The sequence below is a fragment of the Pinus tabuliformis genome, chromosome 5_2 (assembly GCF_031772625.1).
Source record: "Pinus tabuliformis cultivar Carrire ecotype Pingquan chromosome 5_2, CPIR1, whole genome shotgun sequence".
Classification (NCBI taxonomy): domain Eukaryota; kingdom Viridiplantae; phylum Streptophyta; class Pinopsida; order Pinales; family Pinaceae; genus Pinus; species Pinus tabuliformis.
The window spans coordinates 449,942,671-449,968,693 of NC_142306.1; positions in this window are offsets into that span (position 1 = coordinate 449,942,671).

Genomic DNA, 26,023 nt, shown 5'->3' on the forward strand with positions numbered 1-26,023 from the left:
CTCATGCACTTCCCCTAGCTTCAGGAAACCCTTGTTTCCTTGATTATAGATATCCTTCCTTTTTCTTGAGATATCATGGTGTTGGTGATGGAAGAAGATTGTTGAAGGCTGGGATAGGATGAATCCGGAGGATGGTTACACTTGGAGCCAGAGAAAGACTCAGGTGAATTCTCTCCATTTTATTTATAGCTTGCTGCAATAAAAGAAATGTTGTCTTGTTTTTGAAATTAACTATGTCTATGCATCAAATTATAATTCATATATGAATGTCATTTTGATGTATGATCAATCATTTGTTTATATGATATAAAGTCAATTTCGTGAATATGTTTTACTTCTATACTGCTATGTATGTTCGAATTGAATGATTTTTCAGGTTTGAAGAACATCGGGAGTTGCAGAGGGTTTGAACCCTACGAGACCTACTCGAACAAAGGAAATTCGGGTACGGTCACTCTTACATAGTTTGATAACATAAGCATCTTTCTTGAGCTGTATTAGTATTTCTTGTTGTAATTTTCTTCTTCTCTATTGGGGTTCTAACCCAAAGCCCTAGGGTGCTTTCACCCAAAACAGTCCCCCTCCCTTGCTCATGAGATTTCCACAATCTCTCTCATCAGTCCATGTGTTTGCTGCTTGATCTTGCTTTGAAAGTCAATTTGCAAAAACTAATGTAATCTTGCCATCAGTTCCTTTTCCTCCTATAGGTATCATAGTTGTTGATCACTTCTCTCCAATAGTCATTGTTATCATGGAACCCAAGAGAGCTTCTTAAAGAGATACCACAAAAATAAGTATTGGGAAGTGGTTGAGAGTTTAGACACTCATTTTTTTGTGGAAAGGAATCATATCTTACATGGCATAAAGTGAATGAATATTTTTAAGCAAAGAGCTTCCAAGAAGATCTAGAGGACCGATAGGGATACATTAACGTTCAGAAATCATGGCTACATAGGGTTGCATGCAGATAGCTAACCTCCCCATGTGCAGATGTTATCAGCTGGATTGTTTCACATATTAATGTTAAGACAATGAATTTGAGTGCCAATAGACAAAAGGTTGCTAGTTTTTGGCAGCATATTATTGTCTTATGTACCATTTTCCCAAGCCATAAACACTCATGGATTGATACTTCTATTCCACCAACAACTATGTGGACACAAAAGACATTGTTAAAATCTAGGTGAAAGAGCCATCAAAGTTCCTACTTGTTTGTGTTATATTCTTTCCATGACTACCCCATGCACCCTATATTAGGTGGGAGGACCTACCTATGGTTTTGTTCATGGATTTCACACATGGTTTTGGGCATGATGGTTTTCTGTCCATGGTATTTTGTAGATTCATTCAGGGAAACTATGCTTATGTCCTAATCGAGGGTTAATGGATTGAGGTTTTTGAATGATTCGACATGTATATATATGTATTGTAATATTGAAAGGAATATAATGAAAAATCAATCTAGTAGTCTTGCTTTTGACATCTAGGGGAAAATATCTATGTATATATGTTTTATGTTTTACGCTATCGCCATTGTTTATTTTCTATTTTTAGAATTCGTATGCAGGTAATTTTTGTACAAGGTTAAAGCCTACATTTGGTATCAAAGCTATTTTGGCTTCAAGGGGATGCCTTTGCTGCTAAGGGGTTTTTTGCTCGAGCATATGGTAGAGCTTGTTAAATGGGAGATCTGCGGGATCGATTCTTGTGCTAAAAGAAGATGGCGAGCAGTGGAAAGATAGAGATTGAGAAATTTAATGGTAATAGTTTTGAGTTGTGGAAAATCAAGATGGAGTATCTACTGGTGGATAATGATTAGTGGATTGCAGTAGATCTGGGTACTAAACCAACAACAATGTTAGTTGAAGACTGGGCGAAGTTGGCTCAGAAGGAAAATATTAGACTTTGTAACAATCTAAGTCTCTGGTGAATAAAATATTCCTACGGAAAAAATATAACCTGAGGATGAAAGATGGAGACTTGGTGACAGAGCATCTGAATGCATTTAATACTGTGGTAAGTAAGTTATTATCTATCGATATTAAAATTTCAGATGAAGATAAGTGCATCAGTTTGTTGTGTTCTCTACCAGATTCGTGGGATAGTTTGGTTGTTGCAATAGGTAGCAATGCAAATGCCTTGTAGTTTGATGAAATAGTTTCATCCTTGCTGTCAGAGGAGATGAGACGAAAAAAATATGGAGGGCCAGAATGGTGATTCCTTGTCTCTATGAGGATGGTCCCATAACGGAAACAAAAATAAGTCCTTGAGTGGGAGATCAAAATCTCCAAGAAAACCTATAAAGGTGTGTTGGAAATGCAGAAAGGAAGGGAACTTCAAAATGGATTGTAAATTTAAAGCTCCTAAGAAAGGAAAGGAATCTGATGATTGTTGGGTCTAAGAATTATCCTTAAAATTCATCTACTTTCACTCCATTCAACATCCACTTTCTCTTCATTCACACATTTTCTCACCTCTATTCCACCACCATGTCATCACATGTGCTTCACTTTCATCATTATATGGGTTACCTTTGTGTTTTCCAAAATATTATTAATTCTTAGTATTTTTAAGAGAATTTTTGGTTAAACTTTAGAAAATAGTATCCATATACTTATACCTAACAATTAGAATGAGTTTTTTGATGTGTGTAGGTACAAAGGAAGCTTCTAAGGCACCCTTATGTGGAACTTTATGTTAAAATTCGAATTTGAGAAGATCATGAACCTCATAGATAAGATCATGGACCTCATGGAGAAGATCATGGAGGATAGGGTTATGTGTCACCATTGGTTGAGAGATATGTGGATTTGAAGAGAGAATAGTGGATCCACATTTATGAGTTTTTTTTATCATAACTTTTGTATAAATAGGAGTGTTATCTCCTTCATTTGTAACTTTGGAATTTAGAATTTAGAATTGAGAAGTTAGAATTTGGAATCATTGTAATGGAGATTTTAGAACCTCTTGGAATGTCAAACTTGTAATTGCAAATTGAAATTGAAGATAAATAAAATGGAGCATCTTTGATCTTCTACGTTTGACTTCTCTTTTGGTGTGCTTGTGAATCGTAAGTATCCCCATTTCCTAGCAAGTACACTTTTATTTTGGTAGGTTTTTATTTTATGTTTGTTTGTGAATTTCATTAGATTAAATTATTAGGTTTATATGTTTGAAATATTAACGAATGACCTTTCATAAGAAAGTATTAATGTTTCCTTCAATGAATCTGATTTGTTATTTAATGTTTGATTTCATTAGTTTAAGTTTCTTATTTATATGCTTGAGATATAAATGAATAGTATCTTGTAAGAGAGCTTTAATATTTCATGCAATCAATCAGAATTAGGTTTTGTTGATTAAGATGATTAGAAATAGTAATGAGCAGTCTCCTGTAAAGGAGCTTTACTATTTCTTACACTTATCACAATGTCTTTTAACTTTTAGATTTCATTTTGTTAAATGACTAAATAGATGTTGGAGATCCCAATGAAAAAGCCCCTGTAAGGGAGCTTTGGCATTTCTTCACCTAGATTAGTCTAGTTTGTCTATAAGTCCATAAATATTGGATGATCCTCGAAGTTTACTTACCCGGATTGATAGTAAATGAAACTCTAATTTGCATCCACATTTTAGACCCAACATTTTGGCACTATTGCCGGGGATCGAACCCGGGTCACCCGCGTGACAAGCGGGAATACTTACCGTCAATTTCCCTTGTTCATTGGATCTTCTAAGTATTCGACAACAAAAAAATTGTTCATACTTAGAAAGTTGTGTTTTTGGCATCTTGACTCTCATCCACATCAAAGATGGGAGCTCTCGTGTTGACTAGTGGCATCCATCAATGGCCACTAAGTTCACAATTTCTTGTTATGTTCGACACTGAAAAATTTATTCACATGACAAGAAATGTGCCAATGAGCTGGTTCCATTGAAGATGTGAAGACCAATCATTTTGTAGCAGATGAAGCAGAATTAAATTCATTCATACTTAGAGAGTGGTTCTGCAAGTATGAGAAATATGATGGTGGTGATGTCTTCTTAGGAGATGACAGGAAGACTAGAAACATTGGTCGTGGAAAAGTCAAGTTGAAGTTGCAAGGTGGAAGGATTAGAACACTTCTGTGTGTTCTACATATTCCTACATTGACCAAAAACCTGATGTCGGTAGGAAAGTTGGATGATGCAGGTGTAAAAACAGTGTTCTAGAAAAATACCGCAAGATGGTTCGGGGAGCACTGGTATTGATGTGGGGAGTTTGGGATGGAACTCTATACAAGCTTCAAGGTAGGACTGTTATTGATGGGTGCAATAGTTTTGTGGTTCCTAAAAGTGGAGCAGAAAAGCTAGTGGTCTCTGGAGAAAAGACCATGCTATGGCATCAAAGGCTTGGACATATTGGAGAGGACCTTCGAATACTTCATCGTAATCATATGGTAGAAGGTATGTCTAATTTCTCTCTGGATTTTGATTTCTATGAAAATTGTGTATATGGGAAGAAAAATCGGCTGAGTTTCCCCTCTTGTTGTAAGAGGGAAAAACATATACTAGAGCTTGTGCACAATGATGTGTTTGGACCCATGTTGGTTCCATCACTGGGAAATTCTATGTACTATGTATCATTTATAGATGAATTCTCAAGGAATACATGGATATATTTCCTCAGGAAGAAATCTGAAGTCTTTCATAGGTTTAAATAATTTAAGGCTTTGGTGGAAAACTAGACGGAGAAGAAGATAAAGGTGCTAAGGACGGATAACGGTGGAGAGTTTTTCAAGAAGAACTTTGAAGGTTTCTGTAAGAAGTGTGGTATAGCACGACAAAAGACTACTCCATACACACCTCAGCAAAATGGAGTTGCAAAAATAATGAACAAGACGTTGATGGAAAGGGAAAGAAGCATGCTCAGTGGTGTCGAGTTAGGACAAGAATTATGGGCAGAGGCGGTGGAGACTGCATGTTACCTGGTCAACATATCACCTTCATCAACATTGAAAATAAGACTCCACAAGAGATATGGACTGGTAAGAAACCTTCTCTTTCACATATGAGGGTATTTGGATGTGATGCATATGTACATGTTCCAAAGGAGAAAAGAACAAAGTTGGATAGTAAATCTAAAAGGTGCATCTTTATTGTGTATAAGTATGGTTTAAAAGGTTATAAGCTTTGGAACCATAAACAAGGAAGGTTGTGTACAACCAAGATGTGGTGTTTAGAGAGGTGAAAGATGTTATTAAACACAAAGTCCCACCAAAGGAACCTGAGAAGATAAAGTTTGAGATAAAGGAGGAAGAATCAGACTCTACAACAGAAGAGGAATCAGAAGATGAAGAGCCAAACACTCTAGCTGTGAGAAGATCAGTTCGAGAAAGAAGGCATCCAAAAAGGTATAGTCCATCTACTTTCTGCTCAAAATTTTCTTTATCTATTACTGATGATGATCCCAGAACTGTGAGGGAAGCAGTAGATTCAGAGGATGGAAAAATCTGGAAAGAAGCCATGGTTGATGAAATAACATCTTTGCACAAAAATGAGGATTGGGATATGGTGGAGTTGACAGATGGAAGGAAATCCATTGGAAGAAAATGGGTGTTTAAGAAGAATATGAATGCATAAGGCAAGGTGGAGAAATACAAAGCTCAGTTGGTAGCAAAAGGTTATTCCCAGGTGCTAGGAATTTATTTTGGTGATATTTTTTCTCTTGTTGCCAAGGTAGCTTCTATTAGATTACTTTTATCTGTTGTTGCTTCTTTTGATCTTGAGGTAGAACAAATGAATGTGAAGATACCATTTCTTCATGGGGATCTTGAAGAAGAAATCTACATGAAGCAACTTGAAGGCCTTGTGGTGAAGGGTAAGAAGGAACTAGTATGAAAGTTTAAAAAATCTTTGTATGGGTTAAAACAGTCGCCAAGGATGTGGTATCAAAAATTTGATACATTTATACTCGGACTGGGCTTCACCAAAAGCAAAGGATATCATTATGCGTATTTTAAATTAATTTGTGACTGTGTTATTAATCTGGTCTTGTATGTGGATGATATGATGCTGGTTGGAAATGACAAAGAAATTATCCAAGATTTGAAGACCCTATTATCCTCCAAATTCGGCATGAAAGATCTTGGTGTTGCAAACTATATTTTGGGCATGGAAATTAAACAAGATCAGGAAAAGAGGAAGTTACGGTTAAAACAGAGGAAGTATGTCGAGGAAATACTGCAGAGGTTTAATATGCAGGATAGTAAACTAGTGAAGCTTCCTATTCTTGTAGGTATAAATCTATCTATTGAACAATGTACCAAGACACAAGAAGAGGAAGAGGACATGTCCCTTGTTCCATATACAAGTGCAGTCGGTAGCTTGATGTATGCAATGGTCTATACTAGACCAAACATTGCACATGCAGTGGGAGTATTGAGTAGGTTTATGTCAAAACCAGGGAAGGAGCATTGGACAGTAATGAAGCAGGTTTTCAGGTATTTACGTGGCACTAGTGATCATGGTTTGTGCTACCAAGGAAGACCAGGATTGCACAAATTTTTGGACATCCATGGCTTTGTCGATGTAGACTAGGCTAGAGATTTGGATCAGAGAAGATCTACAAGAGGGCATGTGTTTAACCTATTTGGAGGTGCAAGCAGTTGGATGAGTAAGAGACAGTTTGTAGTGGCACTTTCAACTATAGAGGCAAAATACATGGAAGCTACTCATGCAAGAAAGGAAGCAGTATGGTTGCAGAGATTGTGTTCAAGTATGGGGTTAGTAAAATGAGCTATAAGGATATACTGTGACATCAAAAGTGCAATTTTCTTGGCAAAGAACCCTGCTTATCATTCAAAGACAAAGCACATTGATGTTCAGTACACTTTGTGAGGGATATGGTTGAGGATAAAAAGGTGTTGCTGGTAAAGGTGGACACTTTGAAGAATAATGTAGATACATTGACAAAGTCTATGAGCACCGAGAAGTTATCTTGGTGTAGAGAAAAAATGGGAATTGCAGGGTTGGATCAATGACCAAGCTCTCTTGTGGCCCCATGTGGAAAGAAAACAAGAAGTGCGACAATTTTGGGTTGTGTATGGATTTCGCACATGGTTTTGGACATGATGGTTTTATGTCCATGGTATTTTGTAGATCCGGTCAAGGGAACTATGGTCATGTTCTAATCCAGGGTTTATGGATGCTTCGACATGTATATATATGTATTGTAACATTGAAAGGAATATAATGAAAAATCAATCTGGTAGTCCCGATTTTGGATCCAGGGGAAAATAGCTATGTATATCTGTTTTATGTTTTATGCTCTCACCATTGTTTATTTTTTTCTTTTAGAATTCGTATGCAGGTAATCTATGTACAGGGTTAAAACATACAATTCCGACAGACACCCACCAACACATACATGGAAAAATACCTCAGGAGGGTCTATCACTTGGTGATCATCCTAGCTTGCAGAATCTATGGCTAGCATAGCACAGAGACCTTTCTTGAAGGGTGGGAAATGTTATTAAACTAGCTTGTGAATGAGGGGGAGTCGTTCAACTGGTCAGACTTGTTGGCTTGATAATTAAGTATTCATGTAGCGAATGCCATGAATCTTCCTGAGGGCGGGCAAGTGAGATTTTACATGTCAGTTGTGCACATTCACAGTTGGGAAAACGATATTTTACTTGGACACCTTGAGATCCTTCCGTGCACATTCATTGCAAATTTCCCTTGAATTGTAGCCACATGGGAGTTATGGAGAAGCTAAATGGCGACTTCCTCATTCATTGTACAAGATGATCTATGAGGAAGATCCACCTTGCATGTCATGTGGGGAAATGGAAGTAGTATCAAATATCGTGGATTGGTTTGCCTCACTGGATGACACCTTCATTAGAGTGTTCACAAGTCACTGCATATCTTGCCAAGGTATGGCACCAACACGCTTTTCATGCATGAAGTTTCATATCATCTCTCCACAGGGCTGTCAGTAACTTTGCACAGGAAGAAGAAATCACCTTGGCCAATTCTTCCTTAGCAAATTGTATTGTACAAGATCAAGAACCTGAAAGTCACAGATACCAAAGGAAAGGCAATAAAGTTTGCATTAGGTACTGGGGACTTTAATCCATACGATCCCCATGGTATTTTCAAAGACCATTGTGCTAGGATTCACTTCTAGTGGCTCAACATGAAATTTCACTGGCAAGAGGAGGATCCATGGAAGAATTTTTATAACGCCTCCAAGTCTCGCAAGTCGATCAGTTTTTTAGGAATTTCATAGGTGAATCTATAGAAGGAATCTACTCTGGAAGTAGTTCTAGCAGAAGGGAGAAACCCCATGCAATATAAGGGAAAGATAAAGGTTACTTATAGTCTAGGGGGAGAGCGAAGCCTCAAGATGAAAGTGGATCCAACTATTATGAAAGAGGCTTTAGCAACATAGGCAAAGGGGAAACAGAGGATACATAGAGTAGAATAGAGGAAGAGGGAAGAGTAGAGGAGATTGGAGGAAGAAAAATAGAAGCAAGATCAAGAAGAGAAGAAGAAGTAGGAAGAAGAAGAGAGGCAAAGTGCAATAACATAAGGAATAGTGCGGAAACAAGTTGAAGAGAAAGAATAGAACCGACAACCAGTAGAGGAGGAGAGAAGATAGATGTAGGACATAGAGGTTGCTCAACAGGTTGAAGAGTTGATATAGATCATAAACATGGAGGAGGAACCAAAGCTGCAAAATAAATATGTTGACCTAATTCCAAAAACACAACAGGCCACCATTCAGTCTCCACCACCTCTAGCAGTAGAGTCAACTCTAGGCGAGGAAGGGGAATTTGTTCCTCTTGATGATGATTTGGTTATGGACACATACAATTTATTGTATGATGAACATCAGAAGAGGATTGTACAAGCACGTAAGAACAATTTTCCGACTGACCTCACATCCCTTGCTTTTATGAGAGAAAGGGTGATTGTGACCGACACCAGGAAGAATCCCAATTCCATTTTTGCAACCAACTTGGCCTTCACAGGTGTAGAAAAATCTAATATTGAGTTTTTAATGACCAAGAATAAGGAATTGGAAAAGAAATTGTAGGATGCGATGCAAGAGGTTGAACAACTCCACGTAGCATCTCAAAACACAGCTTTTGCACATGCCCACCTATAGGAAATGAAGGTAGCGATACTTGGTGAAGTATTGACACTTGGAGAGACCATGCAAAATATCAATGAGGAGCTTGTTACCATGCATAAGGCAGTTGTCCATGTGCATGGATTGTAGAAGAAGTGTAAATATTTTGTCAAAACTCTCAGGAATGTGCAAGCTACAATCATTGTCGTGCATGAATGGTCAATGCAATACAAATGGGCACCACTTGACTTGGGCAATAAAATGAAGAAACAGGTAGAGCTAAAGAAATAAAGAGTGTGGATGCTAATCCAGAATAACAAACAACTTAGCTCATTCATTGGTAACATTTTGGCCTTGTATGCATGGTTATATAAAAATATGGATTTCTTGGTGAAGTCCCACAAGATCCCATCAGTTGGCTCACTCATTGAAGCCAAAACCAGGAACCAGGCCAGGAAGGAGATAGAAGAATACTTGGAGCATCTTAGATATATTTCCACCAAGGAAGATTTGGAGGTGAATAGGAAGAACATGAAAAACTACATCGGTGGTCGTGCCCAAGTGTGAACAATGTTTCTCATGCTCCAGCAGAAAGTTCAAATTAGTTCCAAATCATTGTACTAAGATGCCATGGAGGCTACAGTCCGCTTCCATCTAAACACCATGACACAGTTAGGGGATGTCATCACTCAGTACCAATCTTGGCACCAATATGTGACCCAGAGACATCAAGTGGAAGTTTTTGAGCTTGAGTTTCCCCAAACTCAAGCATGATAGTGTTTTATCTTGTTAGGCTATCAAGTTGGCTCTACCCTATTTTGTCTTATATGGGTATGAGTGTAAATTGTAATATTATGTAATTAATTTGTAAGTGAAATTCTAAGTGTCAATATTGGAATTTGAAGAGTCATGATGTAATATAATGAGTCATTCTGTAAAGAATTTGAAGAGTCACGAGGGAAGTCCATAAGTCACAAAGGAGACTTGAAGAGTCACCCCCTCTTGTTATAAATAGAACCTCATAACTCATGTAAATGGCTTTTGGGGACAAAGATTTTGGCTAGGATTAGGCTTAGAATCAGAGGCTTGGGAGTTTGTGAGAGCCTTGGCTTCACTATAGAGTATAGGAAGTATATTTCTTTGGAGGATCAGGTGATGCTGACTTTACATTCCACTATTAGGGCTAGTGGTCCATCAATGGTGTATGTATGATTAGAACTTTCACTTAATAAAATCTCAGAGCTGACACGTTTTCATGCATATGTTGTAAATATAGTAGGAATACTCTTGTTATGTTTGAAATGTATGTTATTTAACTTACTCTTATGCTTATGAACTATTTCATTTGCATTGGTACGAATCTTTTTAAATGTGTGTTGTTGTTTAATTCATCATTGTTACTTGTGAACTATTTCGCATATTAACTTGTGATGTCATTTATGCTCATGTGTTCCTTTCAATTTGCGTACTATTATAGGCTTCTAAGGGGCTCACTCATTTTCCCTTCCATGTGGTAGAACCTCCATGCATCACACTTGACTCTCTACAGGATCACAGACTTGTTCTCGCCAAAGTGATTATACATCACTCTATGTGTTATTGTAGCAAAGGCACATCATAAAAACTCACTGAATTGGCAACTGCGTTGTATTCTGGATGGGACTCCTACACTAAAAAGTGTGAGTTCTAATTGGGACTTCATATCATGGGGATCCCCTGAATGTTGGCAGGCCCAACACCGTCAACATCACCATAAAATTAAAATTGATAATTGGATAGGAAAGTTGTCAATTCCATTGGACTCTTGACATTGGGTAACAATAAAGGACATCCCTATCCTAGGACTTTGTAGTATCAGCTGCAACACCCTCCAGAATTTTGTCTTGCACTCAAATTTCGGAGCCTTCCTTGGTCTTTCTGTTGATTGTTGTAAACACTTGAGCTCATTTCATGAGCTTTCCTAGAGTCCTTTCAGCCGTTTTTCTTGTCGAATCCACTGTCATCTTTTAGCATGTTTGACATTTTTTCCATGCTTGCAAACATTTTCTGGTGGTTTCGAAGGTTGGTATTTATGTATACGAGTTGTACTAGCTATGTAAACACTCATCACACTCATACACAAAATTTTGAGCATTGTCGCACAAGTGTTGCCACGTTCATCCTAAAGTCTATCTCAAGTGTCGCACTTTTCACTTCTTGTTATGAGATAGTCACATAGAGGGTAATTCTATGTCTTGATTGTTCCGGTGGTCTATGTTGTCATATCATCAAAGTATGCTAAGTTTGTGAGCACAATTTCAAGTTCTTCACAAGTTAATCTTCCTCCCGCAGTTAACCATTTTTCTAAAAATCTTCCCGGCCAGGAAACTCAGCTTTACCGTGTTGAAGAAAGTGTAACTAGGTTCATTCTTCATAAATGTAATTTTTATCTTTTTACTTGTAAAAGAAAAGAATTATTATTTTTCTCATTATCAAGAATGGGTTTCATGCCCATTTGATAGGTCAAGCACATGTTTAAGTGCTTCTAGGAAAGTCAAAGAGTTAATGTAATTATTGAAGACCCATGTGGGCAGGTTACACTATGTAGCCTATGTAATTATGTCAATGATATGCGTAAAAAATGATCCTTTAAAGCATAAGGACAAGTCTCCTCTTCTATTCAGCTCAAAGAATTAATTTTGGTGCACTTGAAGTCAAGTCGGCCCAAATAGGAGGGACAATATCCTATATATAGGGAAGTTCAACCTCACAAAAGTATCACTACTCATATCTGAAATCAGCGAGCAAGGAAGGACGAAAAAGAGGTGTGAAAAAGGATCATTGAAGTGATTCTAGGGTAGTGAAGAAGAGGAAAGAGAAACCGAGTTTGGGAGGTTTGTTTTTTGGGCCTAATTATGTCACACGTGCAAAGAAAGGAGGGAAGTTCTACAGTCACATCATATCCACAAGGGAAGCAACACAATAGAGTTCAATTGGGCCAAGAAGTGACTCCAAATAAGCCTCCATCTCAAGCGAAGTAGGTCCCACATCTAGCGAAGGAAGGGAGCAAGTAAAAAAGGCTATCTCAAGCCCTATATCTGCCACACGTGCGAAGAAATCAGATCTGTACTAGGGTTAAGAGGATCAACCTCTAAACTCAGAGATACACCAGAAGAAGAGGCTCATTATCTAGTCGAAATATCAAGAAGAAGAAATATTTCCAAGCGAAGGAAAGGAAGGCACCAAAGAGGTCTCTAAGGAGACCTAGGGTTTCTACAGTTGCCAGAAAAAGGGCTATTAGTTGTCGAAATACATGCGAAGGAAGAAATCAATGTGCAAAGCAGAGGAAGGCATTGATTAAAGGACAAAAGGAATACTGTGTCTTGTGCTTGGAGGACCAAATGGTCAAAGGTCTATGGTTTGGCATTTTTCAATTGAAGCTTCAATAAGAGAAATTTGCAAAAGGGTTTTCCTCTCTAGGAGAGAGAGGTTTTTCCCTGGTTGAGAGCCAACATCTTGTGCTCTTGTCTCCTTTTGTTTGGTAATTGTTTGATCAAGTAAGAGAACACATGCTAATAATAATAAGAGAAGATTGTGCTAATAAGAAAAGTAAAAATTACTTCATCCCTCAATGATGTGAGCTTGTTGTCTAGAATTGCGTAGTGTATAGTCACTACCCCCCAGGGAAGTTTCACTGCAAAATTCCAAATCTAAGAAATCTCCCTTCATCCCCTGAATTGCACAACATTTCCTCCCAGTCTGGCTTGAACTACACAATTCAAAATTTTGGTCCTCAAACTTCTCCCCTTGCCTACTGGAACCCCCGAATGCATAGAGAACCCATCCTCCCTTGGCTTCTAGAACTAAATAGAAGTGTCCACCTGTGTCCTCCCTCAGCCGGAGCTCACTGACCTCAAGAACTGTGCAAATTTTTCCTCCAAGTCTCTTTACTACCCAGTCCCCCTTGCCTCTAAAAACTGCGCAGATCTACCTCCCAAGGTCCCATCCCACATCAGCTACTGTCTGCCTAAACTACACAATCATGATTCCTAGTGGCCACTACGCAATTTTTTTCTCGAAGTGAGGAGCGTTCTCAAAAGTTCCTCAGTCAAGCCTCAACTACACTCTGCACAACCTCAGTCATCATCCTCTCTCTCTGTCACCTAGAATTGTGCAATGCATAGTTAATGGGCACTCTCTCCAAGCCTATCACCTGTCTTGGGAAAAGCATCATCTTAGACTAGTGAGTTTTCGTATTGATTTCATCCTGTCATGAGTGAATTGCAGGAGAAGGTACATTGTCAAATCATGGTGAGATGATGAAGAAGGAAAAGAAGGAGGAAGCATGCCTGAAGACTCACTTGCAGTTGGACGGACAAATGAACCTATCAAGAGCAAGCAAAAGGAACACATGTATGCAACCACCTCTCAAGACCAAAGATCATTGAAGACCTTGAACCATCATGCTATGCAGAGGAGGAGAGAAAGCATACCGAAGAACACATCTATCACTCAGTAGTAACAATGACTTGACATTGCCACAACATCAAACAAGTCCATGTCAGCATTGTCATGTCAAGTCATGTCATGAGTTGTCATATGCCATATCTCCATTGTGGGCCATGTATATTGTAAACCTTGTAAAGTGGAATTCCAATGGACACACATGAATATGAAGAGTCATGTCAGTTGAAAATTCATAGGAAGTTGAATAGTCATTATGGTAGTCAAAGAGTCACAAGGGGTAAGCATCACCCCTTCATTATATATACCCCTTCATTATATGAGCAAAGGAATTTTCACCTTGGCTCCTCATGCAAATCATTAAAGAAATCAATCAGTTCTTTGAGGAACTAGGAGTGGCTCCAATGTCCCACTAATAGGTCTAGTGATGTACAATGTAAATATGTGTCTTGGAACTTTTGCTTAATTACAGAAGACTTTTCAGGCCAGCACATTTTCATGAATGAGTTATGAATGTTTGTAATACTATTTTGTGCATGTTTTTATTTCATGTTTTCTTTCACATGTACTAAGATAGTTGAACTATTTCAGTTGTTTTAGTGCTTATCTTGTTATGAATGTGTTGTAATGGTTTTCACTTTTGTCTAATCCTTGTGGACTATTCCACGAGATACTAGACAAAACTTTCCTTAACTATTGATTATAATGACCATCACATCCATTGTGGACTATTTCGATGGATGGTAGATAGATATTCTCTTGTTCATTAGTTTTGAAGACTATCACGTCTGCTATGGATTATTTTTCTAGATAGTGGATAGGCATTTCTGGTTCATGTGTGTCTCTTCTTGGGTGGTACTGTTACCTATCACTTAGAGGCTTACTTTTCTCTTCCCTTTTGTAGTAAGAGAACCTAGACATAGTTGCATTGCACATTCACGAGGCACACTCACCTTGCTTTTCAAATATACCTTTGCATCACTCTCTTGCGCTAACAGCTAGAGCCGACGGAAATCTCTAATTATTTGGCAACGGGGCAATTATACCGGATGGCACTCTTACACCAAATGGTGTGAGGTCTGATTGGGAGTTCCTTCGGGTAGATCCTATGAATGTTGGCAAGTCCATCATTGTCAACATTTATGGTGCTAGAAGGAGGGTCGCCATTATTATATGGTTGATTGTCCCACCGACCCCACTTATCCATCTCCTAGTCAAGTCATTAACGTTCACTCCCTCTCCCCTATTCGCAACTCTAAAGTTGCTAACTCTTGACCGCCCAGGCCTAAAAGTGAAATCCCATACCATCAACTTTGGGTTGTCTGCCCCATGACCCGTCAATTTACAGAAGTTGTTGGACTGATTCCGGGAGTAATCACTCCTCCATATTCTCAAAAGAAGAACAAGACCACCCGCACAGGAGTAGTGGTCTCCTATGTTGAAGAAGCGATCCTCATTACTATTGAAAAACTAGAAGAGGCTGTTGAAAAGGAAGAGGAGCATCCACACTTTCACGGAGGAGAAGGAGGTAATCCCTTACTCTTAGGTTCAAATTCCAACGAAGGAGGAGGCGGAGGGGAAGGAAATGAAGGGAAAGAAGAGGAAGAGGAACCAACAGATTCAAAATAGGAAGAGGAGGATAATGAAGAGGACAAAATGGCAAAAAAAAATATTGATTGTATGACTCAAGGCCCATTGGCACTTCTAGGTATCCTACAAAAGATGCCAAGACACGTGGATAAGCTCTTGATGAAATATGACCCTGTCAAGACATTGAAGGTTGAAGATCACTTAGCTAATTTTTTCCTACATCTGCAAACACTCGAGGTACACTATGATGACATGGCATGCAAACTATTTCCATGTAGCTTGGATGGTAGAGTAGTTGTATGGTACCACAACCTTCCTCCAAACTCCTTTTAGAAGTAGAGGGCATTCAAAAGGATCTTTCTCAAGAAATTTGCTAAAAATAAGACTCCTACCATGTTATTGAAGAAGTTGGGTAGTCTTAAGATGGAGCAGAAGGAAAAGGTTAAATATTTCAATTAAAGGTTCAACTGCATCTTGACCAAGTTTTCAGATGACAAATAACCTCATGACTCCATCACCATTGACTACTACACTTCTGCCTTTCCAACTAGTATTATGCAGTTTGTCAAGCAAACTGCGAGACCAACTCTAACAGAAAACTATGAAGATTCTATTTCCTTAGAGAAGGACCTACACGCTATTGGAGTCATCACAAATGATGAACCCACCAAGGACTCCAAGGACATAGGTAAGAGGTCTTAGGCCTCTATGATCAAGGCCAAGGAAAAGGAATCGAATGATCTTGAAAGCCTTGCTCATCTTGTCAATTCCCTGACCACCGAAATGGCTGAACTTAAACAAAGGTCAAGCGAGACTACCATGAGCAGCAGTCCCCCTAGGTCCATGTCTAGAAAGAATACAACTTCCAACAACAACAATAATTATTCAAAAAAATCTACGCAAAGTTCCAATATGGTTTTGAACATTTAGAAAATTGGCATGGATTTGTACTGCAGGTTCCACAATGAAGACGTGCTCACAATGGAACCAAGGCATGAGAAGTTTGGCTAAGTAGTTTAATGACTCAATGATGGTTGAGGAACATGGTGAGCCTAATGATGGATAAGAAGACGCTATTATAGCTGATGAAGCCCTAAGCACTGGGCATGTAGTAAACATGTATCAATGTGTTTTTGCAACCCAGAAAAGTACTGCCGATAAGAAGCCTCTGAGTGATGGCTCAACCTATAGGTAGAGTAACTGATACAACTTGAGAATTTAGGGGCCAACCATTCTGATTAAGGTGCCGAAACAAAAATTCAAAGAAAATTTGTCAAGAAAACTGAGTCCTCCATCTAACCGAATGCATAACACTCAGGGAAAGTATAGGAAAATAGTTCCAACAATTTTTTTTTCCACCAGCAATAAATATAGAACCATCCCACTCAAGACCATAAACCTAGTTTCATCCCCAGACACCTCGGTCAGTCTTCCCACAATAGATTACAACATTGTAGAGGATATGAATAAGTTTGTTGCAAACATCTCCCTATTTGAAGTCACAAATATCACGAGCCAGCAGGAAATTCTTCAACGAGCACTTGGGAAAACTTCTACTGATAATGATACCTCTTTAGACAAGGGATATAGTAAGTCTCTTGAAACTCTCGCATATATTCTTAATGTATTATACTTGGAGGAAAACACACTCCTCCCACCATTCTTGTTAATGTTGAAATCTTTAACTTCGATGTATACACTTTCTTGGTTGATTCTGGTGCATCAGTTGATGTCATCCCACTCTCCATGGAAAAGAAGATCAATGCTCAATGGAATAAGATAGATGCACAAATATTCCAAATGGAGATGCACAAATCATCCAATTGGACAGAACTTGTGTTCCAACAATTGGTGAACTCAAGGGTGTTATCATCCAGTTATCAGCTGATGGACGAGTTCATCAATGCATAAACATTGTAATTGTGGACATGCGGGAAGCATATGGACTATTACTAAGCACAGACTGGTCAAGAAAGTTGCAAGGATAATTTTCCACTGACTGGTCACACTTATGGATTCTATATAGAGGCAGGGACAATCAGGCTCGAGTACAGTCAGAGAGATACATGAAGCACACCATGACTCCCTTGAATGGGCATAACGAGCCATTGGCTTTCAAAGAAATTATTTTTGGCAATTTCTTTCTAAAAAAAAACTAGGGTGCTATCTGCAGTGCCATCAACAGATCCACCAGACACACAATTGGACCTCCTTCCATGTCCAACTGGCGATAATGAAATTTTTACAGTAAGCAACAGTAGTAGTAGTACTACTGTGGTAAGAAGTCCTTGGATAGATGATATGTTGACCATGTACTTTGACGGATCCAAGACACATGACGACTCTAGAACTAGTTGTGTTTTAATAAACCTGTTTCAGAGAAAACACTTAATCTCTAGTCAGTTGGAATTCGAGTGCATGAAAAACACTACAGAGTATGAAGCACTCGTCTTGGGCTTACAAAAAGAAATCAATCTCAATGTTATTGTCTTGAAAGTGGTAGATGACTGCAAAATAGTGGTGCATCAAGTATGTAATACTACACATTGTGTGTCACCTCGCCTGGGGAGTTATCAACAAGATGTATGATGACTCATCTCTCATTTCCAAGATTTCAATATTATTTCTGTACCAAGAATGCGTAACATGGTTGCAGATTTCTTGGCAAATGCAGCTGCTAGGATGTTACCGTTAAGGGATGACTTTACTATTGAAATTTTATATAAACCTTCCATCCCATACAACATAACTAACTTATGCATTTCTTGTGATGACCAAAAGATAATGTAATTTATGGCCAATGCTGACATATTTAAAGATGCAGAGATTGATGAGGAGGAGCACGAGTAGACTTTGTAGGACACAACCGGTACAAGCAAAAGGTAACCTCATCCCAAAGGGTGTGGTATCACTAGAAAATATGTATGATCTGCAGAACCATTTCTGAGGACCTATGAATGCCAAAATCCATAGTTCTACCTTGTCACATGAGCAAATCAATTTGGGAATAGAGAAAGATCTTAAGTATGTTAATCTTGGTAGTTGTTGTACACCACAAGAGAGACAAGCTTTTATCTACTTATTCAAGTAGTATTGTGATGTCTTTGCATGGACGTATGATGATATCAGGAAATATGACACGCGAATAATCTAGCATGTGATACAGTTCAAGGAAGGAGCCCCTCATACAGAAGGAATTGAGAAAATTGATGATGATCAGATCATTTACAGGGTGTGACATTCGACATGGGTATCCAACTTAGTCCCTACGAGAAAGAAGTCCAGGGATATTCCCCTATGCGTAGATTTCCGCAATTTCAGATGCACCTCGGACAAGGAAAATTATTCAGTGTTGTCCATGGAGCAAATATTGCAAACAATATCTAGGGAAAAAATGTTTTCTTTGCTACATGGATTCTCGGGTTACAACCAGGTTCTAGTAGCAGTGCCTGATAGACTAAAAACTACATTCTGTACTAAGTGGGGCACATTCGCATTTCGATGAATTCCTTTTGGGCTGGTCAATGCTGGTGCAATGTTCCAACGTGCAATGGAAATCACCTTCAGTGGGATTATTGGACAGAGCATTTTTGTATACCAATATGTCGTGATAGTATTTTCCAAACAATGGTCGAACCACCTACACCACCTAAAGAAAATTTTTGAGCGATGCCGAAAATATGGGATTGATGAGACGCAGAAATGGGTAACTATATGGGCTCATTCTGTCTATTATTTTCATTTAATCCACCATTCTCAATAGTTTTGTGCATGTTTTTGAATATATTTATGTCAATAGAGTGAATGGGGATAGTCACTTTGCCACATAGTCTAATGAGTGTTTATTGCAGATTTTTGGACATTTTTGGACAAGGACCAGGCATTTATGAGCAGATTGGCAGCCAAACTTGAGGAAACAGGGCTGAGGAATTATAGGAGGGGTGTCTCCTTCATTAATGACCCCTTCCTTGAGTTCTCCATCAGCATCTCGGAGTACAAAGGCCCACAATGATGATTCCAAGGGGCAGCCAAGCAAGTCTAGTAGAGTTGTTGTTATCTTCAGGTTTAGGCAGCCGAGTTCCTTAAGTTTAGGAGGACTGTTGGGAGTCCCCACTTGTATAAATAAGAAGGCTTCAAGCCTCAGTAGGTTAGCCATTTCATAGTATATTTTCGCACTTTTGTGCAGCTTGGTACTCAGCTCATTTTCAATCTCTTTTTGAAGACAGTTTTATGATGTAACTGCGATTTTTTAATAAATGAAGATGAACCAAGTTTTGAACCAGCACTGATCTTTCCTAGAGGGCTGAAGCTCTTGGGTTAGGGCCCAACCCAAGCTACCCAACACCTCCTTTGTGTATTTATATGCGTTTGCTTGCATTCATGAGATAATTTCTGTTGTTTGCTTTGTTAAATTAGGTTGCTTTTGATGATTAGAATAGTTGTTTTTGCTTCAAGTTTCTTAAGTAGTTTGTCATAGTGAGAGAAAAAGATCCAAAAATTCTACCAACAGTTCTTGATCTCCTTTCTCCCTCCTTGGGACCATGATTTGAGATCAAGGCACTACTGCTGCCACCAAAAACACTGATTTTGCTTTTCCAATACAATTGCTAGTGTGATATTTTGAGTTAGAGAAGTTGATATTAGTTTGGAATCACATGCTTAGATCATTTCATGTTCATTTACCATGGTTTTCTCGCATAATCTTCTGTTCATAAAGTTCTGTTTAGCATTTCTCTGGTTTTAGGTCAGAATTTAGGTTAAAATAGACAAAACTCTGTTTTTCAGTTCTTGCTTTGGTCAGTTTTGAGAAGTAAGTGTGTAGCTCTCTTGTAGAACATTCCAGCTTATCATTCCTCCATAACACAGCCTGTACCAGTTCATCTCTCAAGATTTCCCCACTCATTCGCCACATCTCGCCAATCTGCCCTAATTTCTGCGTTTTTCCACAAAGTTGCTTTCTTGCCCTTTGAACAAATCCAACCATCTCCTTCGTTCCTGATCTTCATTGACAAAGTTCTAGACCCCTCAACACCTTCATCTAGCCTTCATTTCCCTTTTTCCATCATTTTTTCACCTTCAAACCTCCAAAAACCACTTTCGGCCTCCTCCTGTAGATCCCCTATAGCCTCTTGTAGAATTTCCTGTGAGTGATTTTTCGAAGTCTGATCACAATGAAAATCTTTAGAAGGGTACTAGGGGCTTCTTAGGACCCCTCCACACCTTCCTCACCATCTGCAAAATCCAAATCCATCTTCTTTTGTCACCAACCCTCTGCACAGTCACAACCGGTCAAATCACAAGCATAATAATTTCACATAAAAATACTCAAAAGTACAAAAAGATGATTTCTTCTCATTTCTATTCAGAAATAGCTTAAATAAATGCAATTTTCCTTTTCAGTAGTCAATGGCATCCATTTCAGTAGTTTCCATCTCTTTTCTTGCAAAATTAGGGTTTGCTAGGGTTTGCATTTCATTTCAGTTTTCCTTCACTTTCTGCATGTAGAATAGCTCCTGTAGAGTTATTTTCCTTTCATCACCATTAAAGCTTCTTTTGAGAACTCATAGAAGTTGGCTTAAGCTCCTAGCGGACTTGTGCCAGTTGATCAAGTGATAGCCTGCAGTAAGAGCTAGTACTTGTGCATACAACACCGTCGCTTCCAAGTTTGTTATGAACTACAGGGTTGATAAAAGTAAAGTAGGAAGCCCCAGGAGTTGCAGCATTATTGCTGCAATACTGGTGCTCACCACTTTTTGGCGTCGTTGCCGAGGAAGCGTCAAATTATTTTGTGATTACTGCTTTTCTTCTATTTTCTACTGCAACATTCTGCTAAGTAGTTTATTTCAGCACAAGTAGAGTAGTTGTTTCATTTCAATTCTGCAATTTCATTTCAGCAAGCGTAGATTAGGCATTTCCTGCTTTCATTTCAATTTTGAAATTTCATTCCAGCAAGCATAAATTAGGCATTTCCTGCTTTCATTTCAATTCTGCAATTTCATTTCAGTAAGCGTAAATTAGGCGTTTCCTGCTTTCATTTCAATTCTGCAATTTCCATTCCAGCAAAGAAGATTAGACATTTCCTGCTTTCATTTCAATTCTGCATTTTCATTTCAGTAAAGTAGATTAGTCATCTCTTGCTTTCATTTCAATTCTGCAATTTTCATTTCAGCAAGGTTTATTTTAGTTAGTTGCAATTTGTTGTTCAATCCATTTCAGTTTTTGCAGGTACAAGCAAAAAAAGAAACACAAAAAATGACCCAAAAAGAGATTTCCTTTCATGCCTTGTAGGAACAGAGACAATTCAGGAAAATTCCTACCCAATAGCCCCACCACATCACTAAGTCACCCTTCTCTCTTCTTTGGTGAACCTCCAAAGATATACAAAGATCCTATAACAGAAGAAGAGCAAGAAACCATTCCTCTTGAGACCATGGCTGAAAACAAAAATGCTAGAGGAAATGGGGAAAGAATAGAAGGTGCCTTTCCTATCTGAGAGACCAATGGGGACACAAATATGAAAAACATAAATCCCTCAGCCTTACCTCACTTCCATGGATTGACTACTGAAGACCCTAATACCTTTTTGTTTGAGTTTGTTGTTCTCTGTCAGACCTATGATTATGCAGAAGAAGAGCAGAAGTTGAAACTCTTTCCCTCTACCCTTAAGGATGCAGCATTACACTGGTTCATGGGGTTACCTAGAAACAATATCACAACTTGGACTCAGATGCAGCAAGCCTTTAACAACAAATACCGGGACTACTGTAGGTCAAAGGATACCAAGGAAGAAATCTTCCGAATGACCATGGGAAGTGATGAATCTTTAGAAGACTATGAAGAGAGGTTTCAACTCAATTATAAAAGGGCCAGGTGCACACCTGACCCCGAATCTCTGAAGTTGGTTCTGCTCAGAGGAGTCCCTAAAGACCTTTTAGACACCCTCCATTTGCTGGCTGGGGGAGACATCTACCAACTACCTTAGGATGACATAAAGACTGTGTTTAGAAACCATTCTAAGGTAGCCAAAAAGAGAGGTAGGGGAAGTCAACCTTTAGCCAGTACCCCCTTATCCAGTTCATCCCTTAAAAACGAACTTGAGAATCAGCTGGAAGATTTCAAGAGCGAGATGAGGCAGACTCTTGCCATGCAAATGGATACCTTGTGGATCCAAAGGAAGCAAGAGGAAGCCAAGAGGGATTTGGCCATCTTTTGACCCAGGTGCACTAGAAAGCATCGTAGGAACGAATGTCCATTGCACTCCGTAGATGTGTGTTTTTTCTGTGAAGAAGACTATCCTACAAATCAGTGCCCTTCCTTACCTAGATTTAAAGCTATGTACCAAGGGGCTGAAGGAGCCACTGAACCACTCTATTTCATGAACCAAAGGAGGGCACATGGGCCCAGACCTTACCAGCAGGGAATGCAAGGGACATCCCAGACTTATTACAACTCCAATCAAGCCACTTCCATGCCTTCTTGGGGTCCCATTGCTCATTCTTCCTAGTCCACACCCCCTCCTTGGTCGTATCCATCTCAATATCATACTCAACTAGTTGCTCATTCATTTCACTCTTATGCTCAACTGCAACCTCAGTGGAATGGACCTCATCAGGGGTGGAGGCCCTAGTACAACTCTCCTCCTACTCTTTTTCCTCCACCACTTGCTCAACCACAACCATTACCTCCTGCTCCTCCAAGACAACCCCAAATACCTGCTCAACCGAACTCGAACCCCAATAACAGACAGGCCCAACAGGTATATACTGGAGAAACATCTTGCCCAACCTATGCTATGGAGATTCAGGAGATTAACCTACGATCTAGGAAGGTTCTCCCAAATAGACAACCTCCTCCTAAGGAGGATGAGGAAGAAAAATAGGAAAGTGAACCAAAAACCATTCCACCCTTTCCTGAGAGACTAATTGGAACCACACAACCGACCCCAGAAGAAACTGAACTTCTGGGAGAACTAAAACAGTTATGTGTAAAAATACCACTTCTCCAAGCCATAAAAGATGTACCAATCTACAACAAGTTGATCAAGGAGAAGTGCTTCAGGCACCCAGGCAGGCACAAGAGAGATGCCCCAACTATCAATGTCATAGGACAACTGTCCGACCTGATGTTGGGGCAGGTGATTTGTCCGAAATATCTGGACCCTGGGAGTCCTGTAGTCAATTTCCACATCAATGGCACCATAATCCCCCATACCTTGATTGATCTAGGGGCTGCCATTAACGTGATGACCAGGGACACTATGCTCAAACTCAACCTTCAAGGTTCCCTAAGAAAGACCTCAACAGTACTGTAGTTGGCAGACCACTCCACTGTGACCCCTGAGGGGATTGTCGAAGATGTGATGGTCTCTATTGATTCCTAAGAGTACCCTGCTGATTTCCTGGTTCTCCAACCAAAGGCAAAGCTCACTGGGTATCCTCTCATCCTGGGAAGACCTTGGTTGGCTACTGCAGATGCCTACATCAGTTGTCAAGTTGGGAGCATGACCATCAAGAATGGGCATATGTCCAAACAGCTAGTCCTATATCCTCCTGCCCAACCTCTATTAGAACATGATTTACCTCTCTGGTTGGAGGGGGAAGATGAGGATAAAGTCTATTCTACACCATTGTGTATAGTAGAGGCTACCCTGGGGGGTCCATAAACCGAGGATGATCCTATTGAGAATTTGATTCAGAATCCACCCCCAGTGTGTTGCCCTTAGAAGAGCTGGTGGAAGAAACCCAAGCCAATACTTTAGTTGATCTATGTGTGGCTGATCTGACCTCTCTCCAAGTTAAGAATGTGGAATTCAGCCCAGAAAAAACTTTGAAGATAAACTCATCCCTATCCACCTCTTAGGAGAAAGAACTCTGTAGCTTATTGAAAAATCACTTGGATGCTTTTGCTTGGAGCTATAAGGAGATGAAGGGAGTCCACCCTTTAGTCTATACTCATCACATTTACATTAAAGAAGATTGTAAACCAGTTAGGTAGCCTCAAAGGAGGATGAATCTAGCCCTTAAGGACATTGTCAAAGAAGAACTGCAAAAGTTGCTGGATGCAGGATTCATCTACCCCATCTCTGACAGTGAATGGGTTTCTGCTTTGGTGCTGGTGCCAAAGAAAAACGGGAAGTGGAGAATCTGTGTAGATTATCGGGAACTAAACAAGGCCACCAAGAAGGACCATTTCCCTTTGCCTTTCATAGATCAAGTGTTAGATGGCCTGGCAAGGAAGAAGTTCTTCTCCTTCCTAGATGGGTTTAGCGGGTACAACCAGATCCAAATCAGCCCGGAAGACCAAGATAAGACCACTTTCACTTGTCCATGGGGTACCTTTTCCTACCGAGTCCTTCCTTTTGGGTTGTGCAATGCTCCCGCCACTTTCTAGAGAGTAGTACTAAGCATATTTGCTGAACTGGTTCATGATTCAGTGGAAATCTATATGGATGACTTTACCCCTTATGGTTCTAACTTCCAGGAAGCTTTGACTAACCTGAGGAAATTTTTAGCCAAGTGTATTGAAATGAACCTGTCCCTCAGTCCTGAAAAATGCAAATTCCTGATGACTAAAGGGACCGTGCTAGGTCATACAATTTCTCAGCAAGGATTACAGGTGGATCCCAACAAGATTGCTATCATCCAAAGGGTCCCACCTCCTCAAAAGGTAAGAGATGTTCAGAGTTTTCTAGGCTTAGCAGGGTATTATAGAAGATTCATTAAGGATTTTAGTAAGCTAGCCTCTCCATTGTTTGGTCTTTTGGGAAAAGATGCTGAGTTCATATGGACTGATAGCTGTCAAGAGACTCTGGATGCCTTGAAAGGTAAGCTGGTAACTACCCCAAGCTGAGCCCTACCTTTCCACATTCACACAGATGCCTCAAAAAAAGCTATAGGAGTAGCCTTAGGGCAAGTTGAAGAGAAGCTACCTTATGCCATATATTTTGTCAGTAAAAACCTGTCCAAGGTAGAATTAAACTACACTGTAACCGAAAAGGAGCTCCTAGCTGTAGTCCATTCCCTAAACAAGTTCAGACACTACATCACTGACTATCAAACATTCGTACACACTGATCATGCTGAAAGTAGCTATTTGATGAATAAACCTGATGTAAATTCTCGTATCATTAGATGGTTACTTTTATTGCAGCAATTTTATTTGACCATTATTGATAAGCCAGGAAAGGAAAATGTTGTTGCTGATTTTCTGTCTAGACTAGATCTGCCTGTAGGTGAAGAAGGAATGGTGGATGATCAAATGCCAGATGAACACCTATTTGCTATTTCAGTACTCTCCCCATGGTTTGCTGATATAGCAAATTATTTGGTTTCAGCACAGTTTCCGCCACACCTGTCCTCAAAAGAGAAGAGTAAGATTGTGAGGAAAAGTGCCCCATTCACTTGGATTGGGGGAAATCTTTTTAAACTTGGCCCAGACCAGATTTTGAGGCAATGTGTTAGGGAGGAAGAACTTTTTGACATCCTCCTAACCTATCATTGTTGGGCCTCAAAATGGTCCCTATTTTCACTCCATTATTCACCAATATCTTCACATTTTACCTTCATGTCACCTCCATTCCACCTCCACATCATTACATTTACCTCATTATTGGGTTATAACTATGCTTTTCCAAAGTTTATTAATTCTTAACATTTTTAAGTGAATTTATGGCTAAACTTTAGAAAATAATATGCTTATACTTATACCTAACAACTAGAATGAGTTTGTTGACATGTGTAGGTACAAAGGAAGCTTCCAGGGCATCTTTATGTGGCCTTGAATGATCAAATTCGAATTTGATAAGATAAGCCTCATGGAAAAGATCATGATCTCATGGAGAAAATCATGGACCTCATGGAGGAAATCATG